The 6590-nt window shown below is 43.8% G+C and overlaps 1 pseudogene; it reads left to right on the forward strand.

Moving 5' to 3' along the window:
• Positions 1-2041: 2041 nt before the first annotated feature.
• LOC123934560 lies at positions 2042-3336 on the forward strand (annotated as a pseudogene).
• Positions 3337-6590: the final 3254 nt, after the last annotated feature.

The raw sequence follows: 6590 nt of genomic DNA on the forward strand, positions 1-6590 counted from the left end.
TGATCCAACACTTCTAGGTGTTCTGTAGTGGAAGGGCTTTTCATTTACCCAAACTGCCACGTGGAGCAAAATGGATGTCTTACAGTAGGAGCCTAAAGAACATGTAAACACGAACATGTCCATGCTCCAGTCTCAGACTGTCTCAGCCTTGCATCCAGCCAGTGGCCAGGACCAGGGCTACTGTGAAGATGCACCCCCTTCCAAGTGATTCTGATGTATGTCTCCACTTAAAAACCACTGGAACAGAAGATAACAAGACTGGATCATTACAGCATGCAAGGAGACTGTTTATACTTTGCTGGAGAATAATCTTTGTCTATTTTTCCAAAGAAATGAAACCTTTATCGGCATCTACAAAGATAAAAGGCTTTTGCTACAGATGATTGCCTTTTGATGGTTAGTTCTTTTTATAGCTAATTGGATGCAGAAGAATTTGTTGAAATTATGTATTATTATGTAGTAGACAATTCCATTTTCTGAAAGGTAAGAAAAAATAGATGTTTGCATCATGTTTCCTGCATGAAAACTTTTCTTGGCCAAAATTTTGCTGAGTTCTGAAAACAGTATAAAATTTTTGCATCATTCCCTTTGGCCTGTCAATATGCTGAAAACCGGTATCAGAGGTTTTGACCTTTGGCAATTTTGTAGCTAAATGGATAATAATTCAGCAATTTTTAATTGTGCCACTGATAAGATAAGTGAATAAGTAAGTGAAAATTTCCAAGTGCCAAGTACAGATATCCAGATTGCAGTTCTCACCAACACCCATCGAATCCAAGTGGCAAAAATGTCCATTGTGAATACTGTACATAATACTGTACAGAATTTGTCCAGAAGATACAAGCTAAATTTTTCAAGTCAGAAATTATCGTTGACAATCAGAATTATTGTTGACACAATATATGCTGTGTGTGAAAATGATAAAAATGGGAATTTTAAAAATTAGCTTTCTGCAAATTTCTTAGTTATCAAAAAATATTAGAAAATAAATGGAGGGGTACCTGGCTGGGTCCATCAGTGGAACATATGACTCTTGATCTCAGGGTTGTGGATTCAAGCCCCATGTTGGGTGTAGAGATTACTTTAAAAAATTAAATTTTTTGACAGAAAGAAATGGAGAATTTTCTTCTGTTGTTTTGACAGTCCTCATTATATTAAGCAGTGTCTCCTTGCCCCATTTTGAACCAGGCAAAAATCCATATTCCATATACTGTAAGTTTTTTTTTAAAGATTTTATTTTGGGGGTGCCTGGGTGGCTCAGTAGGTTAAGTGGCTGCCTTCGGCTCAGGTCATGATCTCAGGGTCTGGGATGAGCCCTGCATCAGGCTCTCTGCTCAGCAGGGAGTCTGCTTCTCCTTCTCCCTCTCTCTCTGCCCCTCCCCGCACCCCACACCATACTCCCTACTCATGCTCTCTCTCTCAAATAAATAAAATCTTTTAAAAAAAGATTTTTAAGTAATCTGTACACCCAATGTTGGGCTAAAACTCACAACAATGAGATCAAGAGTCCCATGATCTTCTGACTGAGCCAGACAGGCACCCCCATGATAAGTTTTACAGGAGGTCTCTCATTTATTCCTTGCAAGAACCCCCTGCTCATATTATCCACATTTTACAAATGAGAAATGAAGTAATGTACGAGACTGCACAAGTGATAGGTGGTAGAGTTTTGATTTGAACCTAGAGCTTGTATGTTCAAGAAAACTGCCCTGAGGCGTGCTGGCGTGGCTCAGTGGGTTGAGCGTCTGCCTTCGGTTCTGGTCATGATCTCAGGGTTCTGGGATCAAGCCCCACATCAGGCTCCCTATTCAGTGGGGAGTCTGTTTCTCCCTCTGCCTGCTGCTCTCCCGGCTTGTGCTCTCTCTCTCTTTCTGACAAATAAATAAATAAATAAAATCTCAAAATAAAATATTAAAAAAAAGGAAATTGCACTGGCTCTTACATTGAAAAAATTAAAAAGCCCCCACATAGAAGCAGCTTCTTGTGTCCTTCTCGAACTTCTCTCAGGTTCAGCCTACTCGCCTCCACTCTAGCCTCCACCATGTCCATCAGGGTGACCCAGAAGTCCTACAAGGTGTCCATTTGCAGCCCCCGGAGCCTTCAACAGTCACGAGTACACGAGTGCACCTGGCACCCACATCAGCTCTTCAGCCTTGTCCCATGTGGGCTGGGCACTGGTGTGAGGACCGTCCGGAGCCACCATGTGGCCGGAGGTATGAGGGGCCTCACTGCTAGCTCAGTGCCTGCTGAGCCCCCTTAAGCTGGAGGTGGACCCCAGCATCTAGGCTGTACACCCCAGGAGAAGGAGCAGTTGGAAACCCTTGACAAGTTTGCCTCCTTCATCAACAAGGTATGTCACCTGGAGCAGCAGAACAAAATTCTAGAGACCAAGTGGAGCCTCGTGCAGCAGCAGTGAACAGCTTGGAGCACCAACGACCACATGTTTGAGAGCTAACACAACCACCTTTGGTGGCAGCTAGACACCCTGGGCCAGGAGAAGCTGAAGCTGGAAGTGGAACTTGGCAACATGCAGGGACTGGTGGAGGATTCAAAACTAAGTAGGAGGAGGAGATCAAAGAGCATGCAGACATGGAGTATAAATGTGTCCTAATCAAGCAGGATGTGGATGAAACTTACATGAACAAGGTAGAGCTGCAGTCTCACCTCAGAGGACTGACCAACAAGATCAGCTTCTTAAGGCAGCTGTATGAAGAGGTCAGTGAGATACAGACCCAGATCTCAGACACGTTCGTGGTCGTGACCATAGACAACAGCTGCTCCATGGATCTGGACAGCATCATTGCCAAGGTCAAGATCCAGTACAAGGACATCACCAACAACTGCCAGGCTGATGCTCACACCATGTACTAGATCAAGTACAAGGAGCTGTGGATATTGACTGGAAAGCAGGGGGATGGCTGCTGTCACACGAAGATGGAGATTTCCAAGATGAACAACAGCATCAGCCAACTCCAGGCTGAGATGGAGGGCCTCAAAGGCCAGAGGGCTTCCCCAGAGACCACCACCACTGATGCAGAGCAGTGTGGGGAGCTGGCTCTTAAGGATGCCAATGCAAAGCTGGCCAAGCTGGAGGCCACCCTGCAGTGAGCCAAGCAGGGCATGGCATGGCAGTTGCATGAGTAAGAGGAATTCGTGAACATCAAGATGGCCCTGGACATCGAGATCACCACGTACTGCAAGCTGCTGGAGGGCAAAGAGAGCCAGCTGGAGTCTGGGATGCAGAAGGTGAGTACTCATGTGGGCTCAGCCTACAGTGGCCTCATGAGCCCTGGACTCAGCTACAGCCTAAGCTCCTTCCAGTCCAGCTTCATCTGAAGGAAGGCTCTTCTTCTCCTTCTTCTTCTTCTTCAAGTCATCTTCTCCAAGACCATGGTTGTGAAGCTGCTGTGCACAGTACCTGATGTGCAGTTCCAGTGAACAGCCACTGTGATCCCTTCCAGTCTCCCTGCTCCTGAGGCTTCCATAGAGCCTTTGGGGAAAGGAGCTGCACAAGGTTGCACCAGGAACAAGAAACATACCTGAGGCTCAGCCTCAGCCCTCAGCCTACCCTTGGAGGCATCTACTGCCTTGGGTACCCCCTCTTGCCCGTGCCCCCAACCGAAAGCCAATTCAAGTGTCTTTTTCCAAATTAAGCCACCTGAGGCTCAAAATTTTAAAAATTTTAAAATTAACAAATAAACTAAAAAGCAGAAACACACAAAGAGGAAACCTACTTAAAGAACAACCTAGGATCACAATGTTTAATATAAAGTTTCATTGGCTAGACCCCTCCAAATATATCCTAAATCCAACAAGCTGTCACCTCCACTGCCTCTCACTGGGACATCACAATCAGGGACCTCAGTGGCTCGCACAGCACAGTGTGCTCTTGGGATCAGCAGTATGGGCAACATCTGGAAACTGATTAGAAATACAGATTATTGGGGCACCTGGGTGGCTCAGATGGTTGGGTGTCTGCCTTCAGCTCGGGTCATGATTTCCAGGTTCTAGGATTTAGCCCCATGTTGGGCTCCCAGCTCAGTAGGGAGTCTGCTTCTCCCTCTCCCTCTGCCTCTCCTCCTTCTTGTGCTCTCTCTCTCCCTAATGAATAAATAAAATCTTTTTTAAAAAATTCAGATTCTCCGCCCCCTCTGCCACCCCACACCCAATTGCTCAGAAACTCTGGGGGGTGGGAGTGGTGAGCTGTGGTTTAATGAGCTTTCCAGGGGGCTCTGATGCACATTCAAGTTTAACAACTGGCCTGACAGAAAGATGCATTATCCCCTCTTCTGACATTAGCTCCTCTTAGCCAGTCTTTACTGAACCATCTGTCTTTTAAGAGCCATTCTTCTATCTTCTATCTTAACAGAATAAAATTTCACCTTCAAGACCACAATGATCTTCATCATTTCTTCTCAAATATATGCTTACTTCAACAGCTCAACTGGATCTGCACAAACCCAAAACCTCAGATCTCCCGTGACCCAGATAATTTTCAAGGCTTCATGTATCTGTCTATACACAGAATTCTTTACACTCAAGCATGGAGTGACTGGGTGGCTCAGTTGGTTGAGTGTCCAACTCTTTTTTTTTTTTCCAACTCTTAATTTTAGCTCAAGTCATGATCTCAGGGTCGTGGGATCCAGTCCCACATTAGGCTCCATGCTGGGTATGGAGACTGCTTAGGAATCTCTCCCTCTCCCTCTTCCTCTGTGCCTCCCTACCCCTGCTGTCTTTCCCTCTCTCTAAATAAAAAAAAATAAAATCAAATGAAGAAATAAAAATAAGAAATAAAAAAGAATTCTCTATACTGAAACAGAGTTTAACAACAAAAATAGTTAAAAAGGACTTCTCATCTCTGCTTGTGCCCCTCAAAGAACACTAAAGGTGACTAAAATTAAAGAGCTGAAAATATCAAGTCCTTATATGTCAATAATATCACAATGCAGCTGGAAAACATTATTTAAATATCAAGTCTGGGCAAAGACATGGAATAACCAGAACTCTCTCACGTTGTTGGTGGGAATGTACATTGGTACATCCCCTTTGAAAATATATTTAACAACAAATACTAAGATACAAATATGTCCATTCTATGACCCAGTAATTCCACATCTGGATATATACCCAACATAAATGAGTGATTATGTCTACAAGACGTAATCTATAAGTGATTATGTCTACACACACACACACACACACACACACACACACACACACACAAGAATGTTCATAGCATTTAAAATAGACAAACTCTGGAAATATCCAGATGTCTGTCAAGTAGACAGAAGATAATTTGTGAAATACTACAAATAACCTGTTTCTAACTTCAAAAAAATAAAGGTAACTTTTACTACCTACCAACAGTATTGATATCTTTTTTTTAAAGAATTTATTTATTTATTTGACAGAGAGATCACAAGTAGGCAGAGAGGCAGGCAGAGAGAGGGGGGAAGCAGGCTCCCCCTGAGCAGAGAGCCGATTTGGGGCTCGATCCCAGGACCTTGGGATCATTACCTGAGCCAAAGGCAGAGGCTTTAACCCACTGAGCCACCCAGGCACACCAACAGTATTGATATTTTACAGCTGTAATGTTGAGTGAAAGGAAGCAGACACAAAAGAGTATATACTGTATGATTCCATTTTTAGGAAGTTGAGAAAATAGACAAAAACAAATCTATGGTGATAGAAACTAGAAGAGTGATTACTCCTTAGGGAGCAGACAGGGAAGGGGATGAGGAAGGCATGTGGGGTGCTGGTGTGTTCTTTATCTTGATCTTGGTGGTGGTTACACAGTTGTAGATACAGGTAAAAATTCATCAAGCTCAATCCTTAAGATTTGTGCACTGGACTATACAAGAGTAACGTCTCAAAATACAGGAAAAAAGTGAAATCAGAGGGCGCCTGGGTGGCTCAGTGAGTTAAAGCCTCTGCTTTCGGCTCAGGTCATGATCCTGAGGTCTTGGGATCAAGCCCGACATCGGGCTCTCTGCTCCGCGGGGAGCCTGCTTCCTCCTCTCTCTCTGCCTGCCTCTCTGCCTAGTTGTGATTTCTCTCTGTCAAATAAATAAAATAATTTAAAAAAGTGAAATCAGTGAAGAATATTAAAGGGGATCTGAGTCATAGGTACAGCAACAGCCTCAAGGTCAGCGTTCCTCTCCTCTCCAGTTGACTAACCAAACCCCCAAACTTCCCTGGCATCCAGCACATAGTTTTTCCTTTCTCTCTTCCTTCTTTCAACCTTAATCCTGGGTTTGACTTGGCTTTTCACTAAATCTTTCCCTCTTGCTCACCACCTCTCAGGTCCAGCTCCTAGGTTCATCTTATTCTTCCAGTTCTGCATCCTGAAAGATCTCCAGTAGGATAGCAAAGACAAAATTCTCTTTACTAGACAGTTATGGGGAGAGAGAGAATCCTCAGCCAGTAATGTATCATATCTTCTCATACACTCAGCTATGAAGTTAATTAAAGTTTCCTGTGGAAAATGTACCACTGAGTAATTATTTCTTTTTAATGATAATGGGTACCTGTACAGACAACAGACTCCTTGCTTAAAATGCGGTAAGCTTTGATCTTGCTCTTCTTAGCAA

This window comes from Meles meles, chromosome X (assembly GCF_922984935.1).
Source record: "Meles meles chromosome X, mMelMel3.1 paternal haplotype, whole genome shotgun sequence".
NCBI classification, from domain to species: Eukaryota; Metazoa; Chordata; class Mammalia; order Carnivora; family Mustelidae; genus Meles; species Meles meles.